The 24,241-nt window shown below is 38.1% G+C and overlaps 1 protein-coding gene across 6 annotated transcripts in view; it reads left to right on the top strand.

Moving 5' to 3' along the window:
- The window catches only part of FGF13 (fibroblast growth factor 13), a 610,827-nt gene that overhangs the window by 395,636 nt on the left and 190,950 nt on the right, over positions 1-24,241 (top strand). The gene's annotated exons all lie outside the window — the stretch shown is intronic.

Below are 24,241 nucleotides of genomic sequence, written 5' to 3'. Positions count from 1 at the left end.
CTCTTGCTGCTTCTAGGATTCTCTCCTTCATTTTAATCTTGGCTAATATAATTATGATGTGCCTTGGTGTGTTCCTTCTTGGGTCCAACTTCTTTGGGACTCTCTGAGCTTCCTGGATTTCCTGGAAGTCTATTTCTTTTGCCAGATTGGGGAAGTTCTCCTTTATTATTTGTTCAAATGAGTTTTCCACTCATGGCTGTTCCTCTTCCCCTTCTAGTACCCCTATAATTCGGATGTTGGAGCGTTTAAAGATGTCCTGAAGGTTCCTAAGCCCCTCCTCATTTTTTTTTTTGAATTCTTGTTTCTTCATCCTTTTCTGTTTGGTCATTTTTTCCTTCCTTCTGGTCTGCTCCCTTGATTTGAGTCCCAGTTTCCTTTCCATCACTATTGGTTTCTGGTGTATTTCCCTTCATTTCAATTAGTTTAGCTTTCATATGTTCCTCTAATTTGTGACTAAAATCAACCAGTTCTGTGAGCATCCTGATCACCAGTGTTTTGAACTGTGCATCTGAAAGTTTGGCTATTTCTTTGTCACTTAGATTTATCGGCTCTGGTGCTCTGAGTTGTTCTTGAGCCATGTTTTGATCTGTTGATGCCTTTTACATATGAGGAGCGGAGCCTTAGTTGTTTTCCAGGGCGGGGCCACCCAGGTCGCTGGTTTGTGATGATGTATGTGGGGGTGGGGTCTGAGAGGGACAATGGTGGTTCCCTCTGCTGCTTCCTGCTGCTGGGGCTTGCACGTTCTGTCTCACTGCTCACTCCTTCACCAGTTTATCTGCACAGGAATGCGTGACTGCAATTAGCCCTCAGTAGGTCCATCGCCTTCTGCCCTCAGTGGGTCCGCCTGCTTCTCCCCACCTGGCATCCGCCCAAGGCTGCTGGTGCACCTGGGTCACGCTCCCTGGTTGGTCCAGTGGATCTTTCCTGCCCAACCTGACTCTGTTGCTGGCTCTGTCCCTTTTACTGGTTTGGCTGAAGGGTTTGTTGTAGTTTTTAGCCCAATTTATTTCAATATAGTCATGTGCTGCACAGCTTTCCTGTCTACAATGAAATGCACATATGACAGTAATCTCATAAGATTTTATTGGGACTAAAAATCCCTGTGGCCTAGTGACATAGCCATCCTAGTGTCATAGCACAACACATTCTTCACAAGTTTGTAATGATGTTGCTATAAACAAACCTACTGAGCTACCAGTCATATAAAAGTATAGCACATACAATTATGTACATTGCATAATACTTGATAATGATAATAAAAGACTGGTTACTGGTTTATGTATTTAGCATACTATACTTATATTGTTATCTTAGAGTGTACTCATTCTACTTATAAAATAATTTGCTGTAAAACATTATGCTCTGTTACACCATTAGCAGCCTCATACATCTTGTGTTTACCATGTGTCTTTATTGCATCATTTTCTCTCTGCTTGATTTGATCTCATTTTGTTTTGTGTAGTAACAGGCTGTACAGGCTTGTAGCCTAGGAGCAATAGGCTATACCATATGGCTCAGGTGTGTAGTAGGCTGTACCATCCAGGATTATGTAAATGCACTCTGTGATGTTTACACAATGACAAAATCGCCTGATGACACATTTCTCATCATCTATCCCCATCATTAAGCAGCACATGACTGGGTAGATGTCTCTCCACTTCTCACACCCCAGTAAATAACTGGAATAAATTATTGATGTGGGCTTGATTAGAATGAACCTCGATAGATGGAATGCTGAGGAGTTACATACTGTCTACCTTTTATTTCTTTAGCAGTAGGTCTTTGTTAAAGATGTCATTGATTTTTCTTTTCCAGAATGCATGTATTGTTTAAGTCTTTGCCAAAACTAAATTAGTCTTTTGTTATTTGTCCTTTTTAACATAGTTAAGCTTTCTTGATATTTTTAATAACCTAAAAATATTGGACCACTGGGAATTCAAATTAAAAGTAAATTGCCTCTTGAATTCAGGAATTTTGAATGGACATACTTTGGAGTTGTATCAATATGCTGTGATCAAGGATGACATGATGTGAGTTTCCAGTAAAGCAAGTTTTCTGCCAACACTACAAATATGTACGCTCTTTCTAGACTATGGAAATTGATTTCTTTTCTAGCAATGAAGGTTTCTTGCTGAATCAAAGAGGTAGTATTTCAAAAGAGCAAATACACAGTTTTTTGGTGAAGAACTGTTGATTTGACAATATGATATAGGATCTATATAATAGAGCTGAGTTTTCATTTACTACTTACAAATTCAGATGCCATAGAAATGTTAACTTCTCATGCAAAATAGGATGAAAGTTTTCTGTACAAGTTGTCCCCTTGTCCAAGGTGAAATAACTCTTCCTTAATGGCCTCAAAATAGGAAAAAAGCTTTGTGTTTTCAGGATGAGGATATTAAAAATTAAATTAATTAACATCTTTCATAATGTAAGTTAGTCCAGAGGGTTTTGGCAAAAATTATTTTTGAAGAAAGCCTTGTATTTAAATCAGCCCTTAATTAAGATTGCATTAGGCTGCTACCCATTTCTAAGATCAGGGGCTACAACCACTAGATCTTTTTCGCTCAGTTTCCTTTGTACTAGGACAGGAAAATGACATTGTAGAAACAACTGCATTCATGCACCTACCCCTAACAGCATTCGACTTGTCCTTAGCCCATCCAATGCTACCTTTTCATCTGATCATGTCTCAATTAAATGTGTGCTGAGACAGTATCCTGTACCTTAAAATGTAGCCTGGGGTCTCAATAATAGTGAGACACATTATCTAACCAAGGGGAGTGTATATTCTTGTAGCTGTGAAACCGTTTGATAGCCTGTCATTCTCTTGTCATTTGTCTGCTGGCCCTGACTGAGAAAGGGCTTTGAGGGGGAAGGAGAACTATCTCTCTAGATAGGGGGGAAAGTTAGATCTAACACACAATCTGAACTTTCTTTCCTCTTCTGCTTAGTACTATACCTGCTGGTGGCAGAGTAGACACTGAGAAAATCAGAAATGAACTTGTGTCCCTAGATTGCTCCAAAGTTGTATTTATCACCTCTTTGCATTGGCACCTAACTTTTTTTCTGTACAGAAGATCAAAACATGTCAACAAATGCATTCTAATACTTGATATCAAATAACATTGGGTTGAAAATAATACCAAATTAACAATGAGAAACTAGTGAGAGCTAAAACTCAGTGAATGTATTTGTTAATTCTTCTTCCCTGATCTAAAAATTAGTTGGCATAATTATATTTTCCTTCAATTAGTTCAGGCCCTGTGATGAACTAGAACAGGGCTTTTCAGCTTGGCACTATTTACTTTGGGGTCCAGATAATTCTTTGTTGTCCGGGGCCATCCTGTACTTTGTGGGATGTTGAGCAGCATCCCTGGACCCTATGTGCACCACTGCCCACCCCCAAGTTGTAATAACAAATACAATGTCTTCAGGCATTGCCAAACACCCCATGAGGAGAGAAATTACCCCATTAATAACCACTGGGTTATATAATAACTATGGAAATAAGAAAGATATGGTCAGAGCATGGGCCTGTGAACCAGACAATTGAGGTTTGATTCCCAGTCAGGGCACATTCCTAGGTTTCAGACCAGTTCCCTGCAGGCCAGTTCCCAGCAGGGGACACACGAAAGGCAACCATACATTGATGTTTCTCTTCCTCTCTCCTTCCCTTCCCCTCTAAAGATAAATAAATAAAATCTTTAAAAAAAAGAAAGAAAGATATGGTCAGAAAATTATTCTATTTTTAAGAGCCAGTCAAAATGCTTGTGTTTAATCACAACCAATGTCACCCTTCCTTGGGTACTAATAGTTTCAACTTAATCGAAATTTTGCATTACCCTTCCAAACCTTCCCTCACCCCTCCAAAAGTTTTTTTTAATTATCTAAACTATAAAACTTTCCAGTAGATATCAGTGCAGTGATTTTTTCTAAGAAAAGTGAGGCCTCTGGCTAAGTCAGTTCTTCCACAGTCATTCATTGAGTACCTACTTGGTTTTTCCTGGGTCTGTTATAAAAGATCTGGAGCAGTGTGACAGGGCTCCTGCCTTCTAGGTGCTCAGTGTTAAATTCTCATATATGAGAAGTAATGTAAGTAAGTTTGTGTCAAGGGCCCCAGACCTCATGCAGGAAGGTCTTTTCATTGCATTCTTTGTAGAAAGTTTTTGCTCTGTCCACTCTATATTTTCAGCAGAGTTGATGAAGAGCAAAGGTGAAAGCATTCCTCAATATTTGTTTTTGCATGTTTTCCTATGTAATTCAAAATTCAAAGGCTTAGAACATAAAATCTAACCATCGAGTCTCAACTAATATTGGCTGCACTTGGCTAGTTGCTTTGCTCTGAGTCCTTAAAACAACCCTGAAAATGTACCATCATTTTCCTTATCCTCTTGGTTCCTTTACACAACAAGGACATGAAATCAGAAAAAAAGGGATTTTGTGAAGCCTTGCATAATATATTAGGTGACATACAGAAATTAAACGCATCAAAGTTCAGAGAAATTAATACTCTAAAGACTTATCAAAGAGTAGAGTGAAATTTACTTCTCAGCTAATTTAACATATTTTGATTTATTTTTTCAAAATTAATTGCTGTTTATTTCATTCTTATTTTTAGCTTTTCCTTTATTTCCTTCCTAAAGCAAGTGACCATATTTTGCTGTGTGTAATGCATACTTTCTTTGCCCAAACTTTTGAAGAAAAAAATAAGGATGGGCTTTATACTTGGGTGTAAAATGATTATATAATCTCACATATAATGCACACCAAAACGTGAGTGAGCATTATACATGGCAAAATATGGTATGTAACTTTGAGCATGGTATCTTCTTTCCTTGGACCCACATATATTTACCTGTGAAGTGAGAAAAAAATGCATTGAATTGGTACTGAATTATCTTCCTGTTTTGAACCATTCTCTATGTCAGAATGGTTCAGGACTCAATTTGTTTGTAGAAAATTGGACAAATAGATATTCATGAAGCTTGAGTTCATAAGTTTCAAGTGTTGCTGCATTCTGCTAGGCAGTTTAATGTTCAAAAGCTAGAGAGGCTACCTGGTCATATGGTGATGACCATGGGCTTCTCCTCTCTCAGATTCTCACTGAAAATAATTACCTTGATGCTGGGCTGGCTTCACCCACTGAGGCTCAGAAACTTTAGGTTAGGGAGAACTGGAGAATCCAGTAGGTGTTTGAAAATAACAATTTGATTTGAATTTTGAACAAGTGATTTAAACCAGTCTTTTGATATAATGACTCCTCCATTTGGGATAGTATCTATGTCAGTGACTTAAGCTGTTGCCTAAACTGTGACTAAATTTATATTTTATTACAAAATAATTTATTTTATAGTAATAGGTATTATACACAAGATACTGCCTTGGTAAATCTCTTGTTGGCTATAAGATAGTAGCTACATAAATATGCATTCCAATCTGTGTGTCCATAAATAAAAGACCCGATTTATTGAGTATCCACATTTCTGGGCAATTTTTTTTAACTTGTGGTCTTTCACTTTTTTTTTTTTAACTGGGGACAATACAGTTCATCCAGTAAGTGCAAAGCTGGTTAAGTGCAAAACTCTTAAAAGCCTTGCTTAGCCCTGGCTGATGTAGCTTAGTGGATTGAGCTCGGTCCTGTGAACCAAAGAATCATGATTCGATCCCCAGTCAGGGCACATGCCTGGGTTGCAGGCCATTTCCCAGCAAGGGACACATGAGAAGCAACCATACATTGATATTTCTCTCCCTTTCTCCTTCCCTTCTCCTGTAAAGATAAACTAATAAAATCTTTTTTAAATTTTTTAAATTTTATTTAGTTATTTTTCAAGTACAGTTTTTTGTCTATTTCTCTCATCCCAGCCCCCCCCATGCTCCCCACCTCCTTCCTATTTCCTCCCCTCCTACTCCTCATCCCTGTGTCTTTCATACTTGTTCCTCCAAGTCCCTCCCCTTTTTCCCCCTTAAATTCCCTTCCCTCTCCCCTCTGGTCACTGCCCACTTGTCCTCTATTTCAGTGTCTTTGTTTTTATTCTGCTTGCTTGTTTGTTTTGTTGTTTAGCTTCCTGTTAAAGGTGAGATCATATGGTATTTGTCTTTCAATGCCTGGCCTATTTCACTCAGCATAATGCTTTCCAGTTCCATCCATTGTTGTTGCAAAGGGTAGTAGCTCCTTCTTTCTCTCTGCTGCATAGAATTCCATTGTGTATATGTACCACCATTTTTGGATCCATTCATTTACTGACAAGCACCTAGGTTGCTTCCAGCCCTTGGCTATTGTAAATTGTGCTGCTATGAACATAGGTTCTTAGCATAGGTGGTACATAGGTTCTTTAATATTGATGTTTTAGGATTCTTAGGACATAATCCTAGCAGTGGAATTGCTGGGTCAAAAGGCAGGTCAATTTATATTTTTCTGAGAAAATTCCATACTGTTTTCCATAATGGTTGCACCAGTCTGCAATCCCACCAACAGTGAACTAAGGACCCCCTTTCCCCACACCCTCTCCAACATATGTTGTTTGTTGCTTTGTTTATGATAGCCATTCTGACTGGTGTAAAGTGGTATCTCATTGTAATTTTAATTTGCATCTCTCTGATAGCTAATGATATTAAAAAAATGAAACTTGAGCACCAACTTACACCATACACCAAAATAAATTCAAGGTGGATAAAAGACTTAAATATAAGCCATGGCACCATTAAAGTCCTAGAGGAGAACATTGGCAAGAAAATCTCAGATATTCCACGCAGCAACATTTTTACTGATATGTCCCCTAGAGCAAGGAATATAAAGGAAAGAATAAACAAATGGGATCTCATCAAAATAAAAAGCTTCTGCATGGCTGAACAGTATTAAATTTAAAAGACAACTAACTGTATGGGAAAACATATTTGCCAATGATACCTCAGACAAAGGTTTAGTCTCCAAAATATACAAAGAACTTACATGGCTCCACTCTAAGAAGACATCTAACCCAATTAAAAAATTGGAAAAGGACTTGAACAGACACTTCTCCAAGGAGGACATACAGAATATCCAGAGACACATGAAGAGATGTTCAATAAAATCTTTTTTAAAAAACCTTGCTCAAATGCAACCTCAACTTTTGCCTTCCCAGGTCTATTCCTAACACTCCTACACTGAGACCCTCTTGGAATCAGCCCTTTCTTGTCAATTTCTCAGTACTTTACTAACCCCTTCATTTTAGGTTTTCTCACTGCTTGCCTAAGATTAAACAGTTTTGTCTTCTCATAGAGGGCAGGACCCATGTCTTCTTCCTGGGACATAGTAGTTACCCAGTACAAGTTTCTCCACTGAAGTTTCATCCTGCTGCTTTAGAAATGAAGCAGGGTGGCATATTAAGTAAATAGAATGCCCCATTATTTCTTAATGCTCAAAAGAATAGTTTTCAGAATTGGAAAATACTGTGTGTTACACATCTCTGTGAAGGGTATGTTTGTCTTACTAGTAAAAGGTTTTCACAGAATGTGTTGCACAATAAGGTCTGTCTCTTGAGTGCTGTTTTACCTTAGTGGAAATTTTTAAATGCTGAGTAAACAATAGATTCATTACTTTATGTAGGCAATTAGTCCCTACATAGAATTTGCTTGCAGGTTACGTCTGGTTAAAAACATTTCAGTTGATGATTGTATTTTCTGTATTCTAAGTTCTGAGCTGTGAGAATTCATTCATATATATTATTTTCTCCTAGTGTCTTCTGCCAGGTTCAATTAACTACAGCATAAACCACTATGCGTGATATTCTGCAGGTCCTACAGAATTTATCTTCCCCAAGGCATTCATGAAAGACAGCTGTAGTGGAATTGAAAGAATACAGAACTCACTGTGGAACAAACCTGGTTTTCAACACCACCTCCAACACAGGCTGAGTTATTAGGACAAATGAGGGTAAAATACAGATGATAATAGGATTGAAATTACAAGTCTGTCTTCAGGACTGATTGACCATAGTGGCTGAAATGCAGAAAGTGATCAATAAAGCTGAACTATTTTTATTATTATCATTGATGATGACAAGGAAGATTGAGCTCTGGGTGAGTCTTTTAACTCACTGGGTCCTCCTTCAGCCAATCCAGCCATTGTCATGTACAGTTTTCAGCCACTGTTCCAAACTACTTAATGTGCCCCATCTTGCTGTGCTTCTAGACTAGTTCCTGAGTTTCACATGAAGCTCCATCCCTGGAGCTTAATAAATGCTAGTTACTCTTATTGTTGTTAAAATTGTCTTTAGAGCAGCATTTCCAAATATGTTATCCAAATGAAATGCTCCCATAGGGAAAGCTCCTGAGAGTAAAAACTGTCTGAGAAATAGCTGCTTGCCATCTCCCTGCCCTGGAGGTTTGCACTGCACATTAGAATATTATAGACTCTGAGGAGTCCTGTCTCATTGTTATTTTATGTAGATAAAATTGTTTTTGCCATTATAGAGTACCTCCCCCTATGAAAGCTCATCTGTTTTTGCTGTCTTCATTTTAATATCAATGACCCTTATAATTCTTTCACTCTACACATTTCAGGAGAGTCCTTTAAGAAACAGAGGCTATGAAGTTGCAGTCACTATGATCAGACCACCAGAACTATATAACATACCAATCTGTTCATTAAAAGTTTCCAGGTGGTTGGTAGTCAGTGACATTTTCTAGCTCGTATACACATTTTTCCAACATCACCACATGCTTTGGTACCTGGTAGGCTTTTCCTTTGATATCAGGTGAATTTTTAAGTACAGCCAATGGAACATGGAGTAATCATATAAAGGAGTCTACATGCCATAGATATACCTCCATGCTATGAATCCCTGTCACAAGCTTTATGACTTGTCTTTCAGTTTACTATGAATTAATATGCCAACATGTCAGTTTAGTGCTACAATGCCCATCTTGGAATAAAAGTTGCTTACAGTGTATAGCTACTGTGCTAGGGTCTCGTGAGTCATAAGTAAATCCCACTTTAAGCATCACTATTTGAGCACTTTAATTTACTAAAGCTGTAAATGGGAGTAATTATTAATTTTACTGATGGATTCACTGCAAGATTGCTGTGTATGTCCTTTCCAAACTAAAATACTTAAATAAGCATTGATTTATACACGACTTTCTTTTTTTATTTTATTTATTTTTTTTTATTTGGTTACTTTTCAAGTACATTTTTTTTTCCTCTTCCCCCCCCCCGCCCGGTCTCCCCCCTCCCTCCCGTTCCCCCCCCCAGTCCTCATCTCTGTGTCATTCATACTTGTTCCTCAAAATCCCTCCCCCTTTTTCCCCTTAAGTTCCCTTCCCTCTCCCCCTCTGGTCGCTGCCCACTTGTTCTCTATTTCAGCGTCTTTGTTTTTATTCTGTTTGCTTGTTTGTTTTATTCTTTAGCTTCCTGTCAAAGGTGAGATCATATGGTATTTGTCCTTCAATGCCTGGCCTACTTCACTCAGCATAATGCTTTCCAGTTCCATCCATGTTGTTGCAAGAGGTAGTAGCTCCTTCTTTCTCTCTGCTGCATAAAATTCCATGGTGTATATGTACCACAATTTTTGTATCCATTCATTTACTGATGGGCACCTAGGTTGCTTCCAACTCTTGGCTATTGTAAATTGTGCTGCTATGAACATTGTGGTGCATAGGTTCTTTGAAATTGATGTTTTAGGATTCTTGGGGTATAATCCTAGCAGTGGAATTGCTGGGTCAAAAGGCAGGTCAATTTTTATTTTTCTGAGAAAATTCCATACTGTTTTCCATAATGGTTGTACCAGTCTACAATCCCACCAACAGTGAACTAAGGTCCCCTTTTCCCCACACCCTCTCCAACATTTGTTGTTTGTTGCTTTGTCTATTATAGCCATCCTGACTGGTGTAAAGTGGTATCTCATTGTGGTTTTAATTTGCATCTCTCTGATAGCTAACGATATTGAGCATCTCTTCATGTGTCTCTGGATGTTCTGTATGTCCTCTTTAGAGAAGTGTCTGTTCAAGTCCTTTTCCCATTTTTTAATTGGGTTCGATGTCTTCCTAGAGTGGAGTCGTGTAAGTTCTTTGTATATTTTGGAGATTAAACCTTTGTCTGAGGTATCATTGGCAAATATGTTTTCCCATACAGTTGGTTGTCTTTTTAATTTAATACTGTTTTCTTTAGCCATGCAGAAGCTTTTTATTTTGATGAGATCCCATTTGTTTATTCTTTCCTTTATATTCCTTGCTCTAGGGCACATATCCGTAAAAATGTTGCTGCGTGGAATATCTGAGATTTTCTTGCCAATGTTCTCCTCTAGGACTTTAATGGTGTCATGGCTTATATTTAAGTCTTTTATCCACCTTGAATTTATTTTGGTGTATGGTGTAAGTTGGTGCTCAAGTTTCATTTTTTTGCACGTAGCTGTCCAGTTCTCCCAACACCATTTGCTGAAGAGGCTATCTTTACTCCATTTTATGTTACTGCCCCCTTTGTCGAATATTAATTGACTGTAGAGGGTTGGGTTGATTTCTGGGCTCTCTGTTCTGTTCCACTGGTCTATGTGCCTGTTTTTATGCCAGTACCAGGCTGTTTTGATTACAGTGGCTTTGTAATACAATTTGATATCAGGTATTGTGATTCCTCCTACTTTGTTCTTCTTTCTCAAAAGAGCAGCTGCTATTCGGGCTCGTTTATGATTCCATATAAATTTTTGAAGTGTTTGTTCTATGTCTGTGAAATACGCCATTGGTACTTTAATAGGTATTGCATTGAATCTGTATATTGCTTTGGGTACTATGGACATTTTGATGATGTTAATTCTTCCAATCCATGAACACAGTATATGTTTCCATTTGTTTGTGTCTTCCTTGATTTCTTTCTTCAGTGCTGTGTAGTTTTCTGCATACAGGTCTTTTACCTCCTTGGTTAGGTTTATTCCCAGATATTTTATTTTTCTTTTTGCTATATCAAATGGGATTTTTTCCTTGATTTCTGCTTCTGCTGATTCGTTGTTTGTATACAAAAATGCCTTTGATTTCTGGATATTGACTTTGTATCCTGCTGTTTTGCGAAATTCATTAATTAGTTTGAGCAGTTTTTGGGTAGAGTCTATAGGATTTTCCATGTACACTATCATGTCATCTGCAAACAGTGACAATTTTGTTTCCTCCTTTCCTATTTGGATGCCTTTTATTTCCTTTTCCTGTCTGATCGCTATGGCCAAAACTTCTAATACTATATTGAATAGGAGTGGTGAAAGTGGATATCCTTGTCTTGTTCCTGATCTTAGTGGAAAAACTTTTAGTTTTTGTCCATTGAGTATGATATTGGCTGTAGGTTTCTCATAAATGGCCTTTATTATATTGAGGAATGTTCCCTCTATTCCCATTTTGCTGAGTGTTTTTATCATAAATGGGTGTTGTACTTTTATCGAAAGCTTTTTCTGCGTCTATTGATATGATCATGTGGTTTTTGTCTTTGCTTTTGTTTATGTGATGAATTACATTTACTGTTTTGCGAATGTTGAACCATCCTTGCATCCCTGGGATGAATCCCACTTGGTCATGGTGTATAATCTTTTGGATATATTGTTGGATGCGATTTGCTAATATTTTGTTGAGGATTTTAGCATCTATGTTCATCAGCGATATTGGCCTGAAGTTTTCTTTATTTGTTGTATCTCTATCTGGTTTTGGAATTAGGATGATGCTGGCTTCGTAAAAGGAGTTAGGGAGTTTTCCATTCTTTTGGATTTTTTGAATAGTCTGTGAAGAATGGGGGTTAGCTCTTCCTTAAATGCTTTGTAGAATTCTCCTGTGAATCCATCTGGTCCAGGGCTTTTGTGTGATGGGAGTTTTTTGATTACTGCTTCAATTTCTTTCGCTGTTATTGGTCTATTCAGGTGTTCTACTTCTTTTTCATTGAGTTTTGGGAGATTATATTTTTCTAGAAATGTGTCCATTTCCCCTAGGTTCTCAAATTTCTTGGCATACAGTTCTTCATAGTAATTTCTTACAATCCTCTCTATTTCTGTGGTGTCAGTTGTAATCTCTCCTCTTTCATTTCTGATTGTATACACAACTTTCTAAGATAAAAGCATTTTATTAGTTGAAGTCAGGGATACCAGCCTTAGGCTATGTGGTTTGATTCCTTCCCTTAGCAGCATTATTTGGTTCTCTTTTTTTGTTTGTTTGTTTCCGCATAGTGTGCAGACCATGAAGAGGCTTTGATGACTCAAATATTTGTAAAATATTACCATAGAGGTCTTTTGTTTTACCAGTTGATAAATTTGTACTTTAGCCCCGTATTTTCACATTTTATATTCTCTGGAAAGGCACTATTCTTCAATTTTGTTTTGGATAGATTTTGTTTGCGCACTCTGAAATATTTGTAGGGAAATGAGTTAGCCATTTAGGGGTGTGCCAACTTTTAGGCCACCTGGGTATCATTAGTACATTGTAGACATATGTTGCCTAATGGCATTCATTTAGCCTAAAAAAGATAAGAGGTTTTCAGAAATAGCGAACTCATTCCTGGGAGCACCTAATACACTAAGTGAATGATCCTGAAACTCTGAAGTGTTATAATACTAAGGTCCTGTGGGAAATAGCACACCAAATATTTCAGGAAGGGCAAATATAATGATCTCCTAGTATAAATCAGAAAGCAAACCGATGGGGACTGAGAGGAAAGGTTGATTTTCTTAGGAAAAGCTTTTTGCTAGATGCTATTTTTGTAAATGCCCTCACCTGAACCATGAGAACCACCATTGGAGAGGGGGGTTCACATTTTCTAGAAGCCTCATACATTAGTCCAGTGGGACTGAACTATTTCTTCATTCCTCAAGGAGTTAGAAAGTCCCTGTTTAAGAAGTCAAACAACTATCCTGGTGTGAGTATGGTTGCCATTATGGAACAAGTATATATAGAGTTTTGGGCACTGTTGGTAAAACTATAATAGAATTCAATTTTGTCAGACTACCCTTGGAAAATGTCATCTTATTTTCAGCTAAATGTGAGCCTACTCAATAGTATCTATTGCCTACATTTTTAGTGTATACTATATGCCAGTCACTGTGTTTTCATTTCATTAAATGATTTCATTTAATTCCTGTTTTGCAGATGAGAAAACTGGGGCTTAGAGAGATAACTTGCCTGATATAAATAGCAGAACAGGGACTCAGACTTGGGCAGAGTCCAGAGGTCAAGTTCTTAACTGTAACCTTCCAATTTGAAATGGTCTTCATGCTTATCATGGCATTCTGAGAAGGTAAAGAACAAGTTACTTTTCCCTATGAAGCAAAGTCAAGAGGAAGCATTGAATTATTTTATTTGCTGCAGATTATAGAGCACCACTATATGCCAGGTACCATGTTGAGGCTTTATTGCATGGTTATCTTTTATAATCCTCTCACCACTATTGTGGGTTTGATCTTATTATTTACCCCCAAGAAAATGGAAACTTAGAATATGAATTTGAATTCTCTTACCCAAGGTTAACTAGTTAGTAAGTTGTGGTGCTGAGATTTGAACCTGCATCTCTCTGATTCCAAAGACTACAGTCTTTAACTACTCTGTATTTATTTCCCCAATGAGTAATCTAGAAGACATTTTGACTACTACATTTATCACTCACAACTGGGATGCGATAGTGATGGCTTAAAGAAGGAAAGATGAGTAAAATGACAGTGAAAAAAAATGAAATAATTTTTTTTTGCAAGGAAATAAGACCCTTTCTTCCAAAAGAGGATTTTCTACTTAGTCTTTCCCTTGTTGGCAACCTCAGGTAGAAGTGATTTAAAAATGTCAATTTATCCAAATATTTTTTTAAATTTTGCTGCAGTCATTTCAGTACTGCTTACACCTCTATCTTGAACATTGTGGTTAAGACCTCCAGCTTATCTACTCACCAGATAATTGACCTTGGGCATGGTATTTAATCTCTCCAAGCCTTGATCTCCATATATGTAATATGATCAATCATAATATTAGTGCATAACATTTGACATCATTGTGAATATTCAATGGAGAGTACAGAGGGAAAGTTCAGTTTTATTATTATGAATTGACTTTACTTTTCCCTCCCACCCCCATCCCCTGCTGTGGGACCCTGCAGACCAAGCACAGTTGTCTTCAGATATGTGAAAACATTCATTTATTAATGTCCTCAAGAGTCTCAGTGAAGAAGCTTCGTCTGTGACCATTACCTCAAATTGGTCACTCTTGTAGTAATTTGTATGCCAGGGTACAATCAGAACCAAATAGGGTGAAAGGTATTATACATTGTCATCAGTTATCTGAAAATTCTCATGTATAAGTAAACTTAATCTGTGGTCAATCTGATGGAGTAAGGCCAGGCTTTAAATCAGTCATCTGAGCATTTTAAGAGAGCCCCTTTAATTTCAGGACCTACCTTTATTTTATGTTGCAAAACAAATGACCTCAGAGAAAATATATTTGTGATTAGAAGACTAAAATATCCATTTTAAAAGGGTTTTTTAGTTTTGGTATACCAAATCTGAATTATTTATCTTCTTTTTTTTAATATTCTCACTTTCTTTTTTAAAAATAACTTTTATGGAATTTTAGAAAGAGAAGGAAAGGAGAGAGAGACAGACATACATATATCAATTTCTTGTTCCACTTATTAATACATTTCATTTAATGGTTGATTCTCATATGTGCTCTGACTGGGGATCAAACCCGCAACCTCAGTGTATCTGGACAATGTTCTAACCAACTGAGCTAGCCAGCCAGTGCCACATTCTCACTTTCTTAAATCAACTATAGCACTTGCTTTTAAAACAAGGTTTCTATACATTATTGACATTTTGGGCCAGATAACTTTGTTGTCAGGGATTGTCCTTTGCATTGTAGAATGTATAACAGCATCCTTAGTCTTTTACCTTTGACATACATATAGCACACAAGCCCTGCTTTCAAATTATGACAAACTAAAATGTCTCTGGAATGCCAAATGTGCTCTGAGCAGTGGCAAGGACATTCCCAGTTGAGAATCATCACTTTACAGTATCTTGTCCATTTTGAAGCCTCAATGACAGAACATGGGAAGAATTTTCTATTTTTCCTTTATAAGGAAAATAGAAGAAAATGATGGCCAAGGAAGATTTAGATTTAAGGAATGATATGGGTCAATCCAACTCAATTTCCAGATATTTTTGTAATATTTTCTAGTGTAAGGAATTGTGTGTTTTACTTTTATTCCCATTAATTGATTTGTTCATTACCTGGACATAGGTTTTGCCTATGTATTAATTTCTACTATAGATTCATACATTATGCATCCAGGCTGAACAATATATTTTAAAGCAGATATACCTCATTTGTTCCTCTAGATTCATTCTATAACTTTTGGGGGACCTGCTCTGTCCATAGGGTATGGGCTGAGTCAGTCACCTAGAGTCCTTTGCCCTCTAGCTTCAAGTTGATTCACATTAGAGTAGGCCAGTGGGGAGCACAGGCAAGAGACTAGAGGAAATGGGGAGAGAAAGCTTGGGGTTCTTCCATCTTTGGCCACAGTTTCTTTTGGGTGGCCCCTCTTCCAAGGCCACAGATTTCTCCGGCTTCCAATAATAACTATCTCCCCCTGCCCTTTCATATTTAAGTGGTATAACACATTTCTACCTTTCCTCATCCCTGGGAACTTCACCATTCCATAATGGTTCCCTGAATGCTGCCCACATTTCTGTGAATGGCCCCTTTGTTAGACACTATTCACTTACTCCCTGGAATGTTCTATCTGTTTCCTTCCTGCCTAGAGATGATCCTTCTTTCAGTGAACCCAGGTAGTTTTTGGTAACTTCTTTCCATCAGGGTATTGTCTGCCCATGATGTGTGTTGTAAATTTCCCATTCCTCTATCTTTAATTCTGCTCAGTGAAAGTTGTTGGCAAACCTCAGCATTATTATGTGTAACAAAGTAAAGGTAAGGAATTGTTTGAATTCCTTTAATATGAAGAATAATATGGTGGCTACACTGTCCTCATTTCTGCAGGAAGAGATAAAGGAGGTTTTATATTTGCTTTAGAATGGTTCTTACCAAGCACAGAGACCCTGGACAAAGCAACTATCATATTCTTGAGTTGATCTGACCTTGGGGTTCAGTGCGTATTGATGATTATGTCATCTTTATCATCAGTAATAGCCAACAGATATTTTGTGCCTCTCATATACAATGACCTGAACTCAGTGATGGGTACAGGGGTACAGAGTGTATGAACCTTAGTCTTTTTTTCTCAGGTTGTAGAAATTGTACTGGGCACATAGACTATAGGGAGACAATTTAATTTTTTCCTTTGAAAGCATTGAAATCAGCTTTCTTTTATACTCTGCCTCTTATCATTACATCTGATTACCGTCAGTCCCCCACTCTGTTTGACATAGTCACCAATCAAGGAAATTTCCCCTCTAAACAGCTCTGTCCAATAGCAACATGATATGAACTACATGTTTAATTTTATATTTTCTAGGAGCCACATTAAAAAGAAACAGGCAAACTTTATTTTAATATTTTATTTAATCTAATATATTCAAAAATTATCATTTCAATATTTAACCAATATTTGATAATTTAATGAAATTGTATACTTTTTAAATACTAAGTCCTTAAAATCTGTATATTTTATACATATAGCACATTTCAATGTGCATACCAAATATTCATTGCAAATATTTATTCTGTATTTTGATTCCATCAAATTTTCTATTGAAAAGGTAGATATCTATTACCTAAGTTGTTCCAAACATACTTGAAAACTTTTCAATAACTGCATGAATACTAGTTTTTACATTTAAATTTAAATTAATCAAAATTTTAAGTAAGTTATGCATTCAGTTCCTTAGATGCATTTCCACATGTGAAGTACTAGTGGATACTGTATTGGACCATGCAGGTCTAAATTATCTTCAGAATTCATCTCTTTTCACCTCTCTAATACAGCCTTACATGCAAGCTTTGCCATTGGTTGTTTGGCCTGTTACCATACTTCTGTCCAACTTCTTTATCTTTAATCTCTCCCTTACCCAAGACTATCACCTTCACTGATACCTGAAGGACTTTGGTGTAACCCATATCTGATCACATCAGTTCACTGTTTGAGGATTCTTCAGTGCCCACTGTTGACTACATTATAAAGCCCAAATTTCCTTAATATGGCCTACTAGGCACTGACCTGGTCCCTGTCAACCTCCCTGGCCTCTTTTACCTGTTCTGTATCTCAAACACACTAGGGTATTCCCCATTCTCCAAAAGCATCATGCACCAACAGCTTTCCACAAATTCACATGCATTAAGTTTGGCCAAATTTTAGTCTTTCAGGGTCTAAATTAAGTGTCATTTTCTATAAGGAGCCTTCTACTAGCCCTGATGACAGACATTATTAATGCCCCCACTTATATCTCAAATAATACACTTTTCCTATTTTACTACCATCAGATGTGAGTTGATCTGGCTCATGAACTCATCTGGAAGCTCAAAGCAGGGGTCAGCAAAGTACAGACCCAGGATCAAATTGTGTGTCTTACTAAATAAAGTCTTACAGGAACACAGCCTTGCTCATTCATCTGCATATTGTCTATTGCTTCGTTTATGCTCTAGTGGCAGAAATTAATAGTGGCAATGGAGACTGAATGACCCACAAAGGCTAAGATATTTATTATCTCACCTTTTTTTAAATTTATTTTTTATTGATTATGCTGTTACAGTTGTTCTATTCCCCCCTTCATTCCCCTCCACCCTACCCGCCTGTCCCCACCATTACCCCCCTTTAGTTTATGACCATGTGTCTCAAGTCCTTTAGATTCTATATTTCCCATGCTATTCTTGCCCCCCCTTCTATTTTCTATCTACTGTCTATGCCACTTATTTTCTGTACCTTCTCCCCCCTTCTCCTCCTCCCACTCCCCTGTTGCTAACCCTCCTTGAGATCTTCATTTCTATGTTTCCACTCCTGATCTAGCTGTCCTTTTAGTTTGCTTTTGTTTTAGGTGTGGTTCTTAGTAACTGTGAGTTTGCTGACCTTTCACTGTTCATCTTTTTTATCTTCTTTTTCTTAGATAAGTCCCTTTACCATTTCATAAAATAAGGGCTAGGTGATGATGAACTTCTTGAATTTGATCTTATCTGAGAAGCACTTTATCTGTCCTTCCATTCTAAATGAAAGTTTTGCTGGATAGAGCAATCTTGGTTGTAGGTCTTTGGATTTCATGACTTGGAATACCTCTTTCCAGCCCCTTCTTGCCTGTAAGGTCTCTTTTGAGAAATCTGCTGACAGTCTGATGGGGACTCCTTTGTAGGTGACTGTCCCCTTAGCTCTTGCTGCTTCTAGGATTCTCTCCTTCATTTTAATCTTGCCTAATGTAATTATGATGTGCCTTGGTGTGTTTCTTCTTGGGTCCAACTTCTTTGGGACTCTCTGAGCTTCCTGGATTTCCTGAAAGTCTATTTCCTTTGCCAGATTGGGGAAATTCTCCTTTATTATTTGTTCAAATAAGTTTTCCACTGGTGGCTGTTCCTTTCCCCCTTCTGGTACCCCTATAATTCGGATGTTGGAGTGTTTAAAGATATCCTGGAGGTTCCTAAGACTCTCCTCATTTTTTTGAATTCTTGCTTCTTCACTCTTTTTTGTTTGGCCATTATTTGCTTTCTTCTGGTCCACTCCATTGATTTGAGTCCCAGTTTCCTTTTCATTGCTATTGGTTTCCTGTGCAATTCCATTCATTTCAATTAGTTTTGCCTTCATATGTTTGTCTAATTTGTGGCTATAATCAACCAGTTCTGTGAGGATTCTGATGACCAGTGTTTTAAACTGTGCGTCTGAGAGTTTTGCCATTTCTTCATCACTTAGATTTATAGGCTCTGGGGCTTTGAGATCTTCTTGAGCCATTTTTGGTCTGTTTGCTCCCGTTAAGTCTGAGGAGCGAAGCCTTGGACTCCCAGGTCGCTGGGTTGTGACTCTGTATGTGGAGGCAGGGTCAGAGCGGGAAAATGGTGGCCCCCTCTGCTGTTTCTTGCAGCTGGGTGACGAGCAGAGCCTTAAGTAGTTCACCGGGGCAGGGCCACTTAGGTCACTGGATTATGACGCAATATGTGGAGGCGGGGTTAGAGCGGGGAATGGTGGTGCCCTCCACTGCCCCTTGCCGCTGGGGCTGCTGGCTCTCGTCCAATCGCCCACTCCCTCGCTTGTCTATCCACGCACGAATGCGCGACCACAGTCAACCTGCAGCCCTGCTCCCTCGCTGTTTCCCCGCGATTGCTTGCTGAGTTGCCCACCAGGTCCAAGCCTGCGCCTGGATTCCGCGCACCTGAGTCCGTCTGACCGAGTTTTCCTGTGTAACCCTGCTCTGCCAGCTGCTGCTTTCGCCCCTCTTACAGGTCAGGCTGAAGAATTTGTTGTTATTGGACTTCCGGAAAGTTCAATTTTCTGTGTTCTGGTTGTGTTTTCTGTTGCTATTATTTAGTTGTCTCTAAACTTGGTTGTGTGAGAAAGCACGGCATCTCCACCTATGCCGCCATCTTGGCAGAAGTCTCTATTATCTCACCTTTTATAGGGAAGCTTCACCTCCCTTTCTCTCCTAGGGGATGGACATTGTGTCCTATCTATTTGCAGTGCCTAACACAGGACTGGGCACATGGCAAGTTGTGTGTAGATGTTTTTGGACTTAAACAATAGATGAAATGAATGAAATTGGATCGATGAGTTGAATGAAAATTGATGTTTTTATCTGTCATTAATAAGATTTTTTGCCCTGGCTGGCATAGCTCAGTGGATTGAGTGCAGGCCTGCGAACCACACAATCGTGGTTCGATTCCCAGTCAGGGCACATGCCTGGGTTGCAGGCCAGTTCCCAGCAGGGGACTCACAAGAGGCAACCACACATTGATGTTTCTCTCCTCTCCTTCCCTTCCTCTCTAAAGATAAATAAATAAAATCTTTTAAAAAAATAAGATTTTTTGAGGAAAGAATAATCTGGCCTACTTCAAGTATAAATAACCATGGACATGGACAATTGGTTGGGGATTGAATGTGGGAGTAGAGAGTGGGTTAGGGAAGGGAAGAGCAACAGGGGGAAAATTGGGACAACTGTAATAGAACAACAATTAAAAAAGACAAAAAAGAATATCTTTTTTGTCCCTCTTTAGAAATCTTTATATCTTATTGCCACATGATAACTGTTTGCCTGAATAAAACAATTTTGTTTTACCACCTTCATATTAATTTGTACTTTATTTGATTTTATTTGTTTTCCAAGGGCACAAATTGATTGAACCCTGAGAACTTGAGTGCCTCCAACACACAGAAGTGGCAGGGGCTGTGAATTCTAGTCTTGGCTTGATCTTTGGCCTAAATGGTTACTTTGGATAAGACACTTGACCTAACTTGTTAGAGTTATTTTCTGATTCCTCAGTATAAATTACAGTGTTCCACCTTCAGATTATTGCTTGAAGTGTGTGTGAATACAATATGCAATTTTGTAGTGAGTGTTATTAACATAGCATAGATTTTCCTAAAACAAAAGCAGGTATTTTGCCTCCAGAGAATGGAGAAAAAGGCAGTATAGACACCAGTTGTATTTTTTAAAGGTTTTATTTATTTATTTATTTTTAGACAGAGGGAAAAGGAAGGAGAAAGAGAGGGAGAGAAACATCAATGTGTGTTTGCCTCTGGAGCACCCCCTTCTGGGGACCCAGGCATGTGCCCTGACTGGGAATCAAACTGACGACCCTTTCCTTCCCATGCCAGCACTCAATCCACTGAGCCACACCAGCCAGAGCAATTTTAAATATTGCTTAGAGTTAGGTTCCATTAGTAAAAGTTTTCCATTTGGGGAAAGAAATTTGGCCCATCAATAATACCATCATGACTGAGTACTAACAGCAAAAAACCACTTGGCATCACTTCTAATTTTAAAATTAGAATTCTGAAAGACAAAGTTGGGGATGGTGTCACAGTTGAGTCATACCTTTATGAATGAAGAGCTTGAAGGATAAGAGGCTAGAGATCATATACAGAGGTCTAGAAGCTTTATGACATGAGGTGAACAGTGGAGGGGCTGTCATTTGGAACTTCCATTTTTTGGAGGACTTTCTTTTTGACAATAGCTAGAGAAATTCATTATCCATACCCAGTCTTACAGGTTAGGTTTCTAGCTTATTTTTCCTCAGAATTCTTAGGTTAGATGGATCTACTTATCATCTCTTTTCCTCACAATAACCCTATGATTTAGGAACTACTATCTTCCTTCTACAGGCAAGGATACCAAACTTTAAAAAGACTAACTGTCCTGTATGTAGGCCACATAGCAAGTAAGTAGCAGATTTAGGATTTGAACCCAAGTCTCAGGAGCCTATGGCCTTAACCACTGTAGAAGCTGTATTATTTTATGAGATGAAAGAAAGTAGGCTTTGGAAGGGTAGAGGGTACACATACTTCACTTTGAAATATTCTACCATTTTCATTTGAAAGATTAAATCTTAGAGCTAGATGGGGCCAGAGAAATCCCTTAATTAACCCTGAGAAGTTGAGCAACTTGCCTGCATTACTTTGGCTAAGTGAGTGCTAAATACAATACTCTGGTTTCCTGACTCCTAATCCAGTGTTACTTATAACACATTCCCAATTTACATTTTTGGTTGAGTGTATACAGGTGTACACTCATTTTAAGAAAATTATTTTTGCTGAAAGAGGAAAGAAAAATAAAACTGTATTCCAGAAGTAAAGCAAAGTTGATTTGGTTGTGCCAAGTCTGCAGGGAACCCAGGCAGAGAGGCCAGCACACAACAAATTGCATATTTCAGAGCTTGGATGCTGACAAGCTGGGCTTCTCTGAGCAACCCTCTACATCTCCCTGAGCCTTCATTTCTTATCTGTAAAATGAGAAACCTGAACCGGGTGAAATCTATGGTCCTTTCTGGTGGATAGTTTATGATTTGGGGAGTGTGATTAGGAGGTGATGAGAGACAAATTTTGGCTCAGTATAAGAAATTCTTTCAAATAGACACAGCCTTGCTAAAATGAATTGGGATACCTCAAGAACTGCAGAACTTCTACATTCAAGGAGAAATGGACAGCAACTTAGTGGGAATATTGCAGAAGTTATACAGATATTAATAACTGGATTACAATTGTGATTAAGATTGTTCCTCCATTTCCATGGTTCTGCTCCTGATCTAGCTGCCCTCTTAGTTTGCTTTTGTTTTAAGTGTGGTTGTTAATAATAACTGTGAGTTTGCTGTCCTTTCACTGTTCATCTTTTTTATCTTCTTTTTCTTAGTTAAGCCCCTTTAACATTTCATATAATAAGGGCTTGGTGATGATGAGCTCCTTGAATTTGATCTTATCTGAGAAGCACTTTATCTGTCCTTCCATTCTAAATGAAAGCCTTGCTAGGTAGAGCAATCTTGGATGCAGGGTAGAGGGGAATGAAGGGGGGGAATAGAACAACTGTAAGGCATAATCAATAAAATATATTTTTAAAAAGGCAAAAAAGATTGTTTCTGTACTTCACACTACACAAAATAAGGTATGTTGACATTTCCAGGCATAACCATACCATGTGACCTTGTGGTTTAAGATATACTCATTCAACAACTGGTTATTCAGTACCTTTGAGGATCCCAGGTACTGTGCTAAAACTGGGGACATTAAAACTTAGGACATGGCCTCTGTCCTGAATGTCATAGACAAGGGGTCAGGAAATTATAGCCCTAGGCCAAATCTCACCCAGAATCTCTCTCTATCTAAATAAAATGTTATGGGAATGCAGCCACATTCATGCTCACTTTTATGTTTTCTATGTATACTTCTGTACTACTACAGCAAAACTGAGTAGTTGCATCAGAGGCCATATGGCCCTCAAAGTCTAAAATATATACTGTTTGATTTTCTGATAGCAAAAGTGTGCCAACTTTTGCTGTAGACAGACAGGAACATCTTTAACTTCACTTCAGATCAGGAGGTTTTCAGAGACATTGAACCATATAATCATGCCACCTTTGAGTGAGAAGAGAAGTGAGTGGTTCAAACTGACCTAATTTCTCACACAATGCTCTTCATATTGTCTCTACAGCATCCCTGATACCCTGTCACTTCTTTAAAAAGGGAAAGCATATCTGAGCCCTACAGAGAAGTGGCAGCATTTTATAAAATGTAGCCTGACAATTTATGCAGAAAAAATGTGAGCCATCCATAGGTGGCCATTGCATTTTAAAGGGGATTAAGGACTTGAACAGACACTTCTCCAAGGAGGACATACAGAAGATCCAGAGCCACATGAAAAGATGCTGAATATCGCTAGCTATCAGAGAGATGCAAATTAAAACCACAATGAGATACCACTTTACACCAGTCAGAATGGCTATCATAAATAAAACAACAAATAATAAGTGTTGGAGAGGTTGTGGAGAAAAGGGGACCCTAGTTCACCGTTGGTGGGATTACAGACTGGTACAACCATTATGGAAAACAGTATGGAGTTTTCTCAGAAAAATAAAAATGGACCTGCCTTTTGACCCAGCAATTCCACTGCTGGGATTGTATCCTAAGAACCCTAAAACACCAATGCAAAAGAACCTATGCACCCCAATGTTCATAGCAGCACAATTTACAATAGCCAAGAGCTGGAAGCAACCTAGGTGCTTGTCAGTAAATGAATGGATCCAAAAATTGTGGTACATATACACAATGGAATTCTATGCAGCAGAGAGAAAGAAGGAGCTACTACCCTTTGCAACAACATGGATGAAACTGGAAAGCATTATGCTGAGTGAAATAGGCCAGGCATTGAAAGACAAATACCATATGATTTCACCTTTAACAGGAAGCTAAACAACAAAACAAACAAGCAAGCAGAATAAAAACCAAGACACTGAAATAGAGAACAAGGAGACAGTGACCAGAGGGGAGAAGGAAGGGAATTTAAGGGGGAAAAAGGGGAGGGATTTGGAGGAACAAGTATGAAAGACACAGGGACAAGGACTGGGGGGGAGGAAATGGGAGGGAATTGGGGAGCACAGGGCAGGGGGGTGCTGGGATGGGAGAAATAGACAAAAAACTGTACTTGAAAAATAACTAAATAAAATTTTAAAAAATGTATATATTTATTTTTATCTTATCCCTTCTACCCAACACTGTACTGAAAGTTCTAGCCAGGAAATTTTGGTAAAGAAAATAAATAAAAGCCATCCAAATAAAAAAATAATAAAATAACTAAATAAAATTAAAAATAATAATAAAATAAAATTTCTTTTTTTTTCT

This window comes from Artibeus jamaicensis, unplaced genomic scaffold (genome assembly GCF_021234435.1).
Source record: "Artibeus jamaicensis isolate MK-2021 breed Jamaican fruit bat unplaced genomic scaffold, CSHL_Jam_final contig_240, whole genome shotgun sequence".
Taxonomy (NCBI): domain Eukaryota; kingdom Metazoa; phylum Chordata; class Mammalia; order Chiroptera; family Phyllostomidae; genus Artibeus; species Artibeus jamaicensis.
The sequence above is the reverse complement of the archived record's forward strand: the minus strand, read 5'-3'. Positions and strand labels throughout refer to the sequence as shown.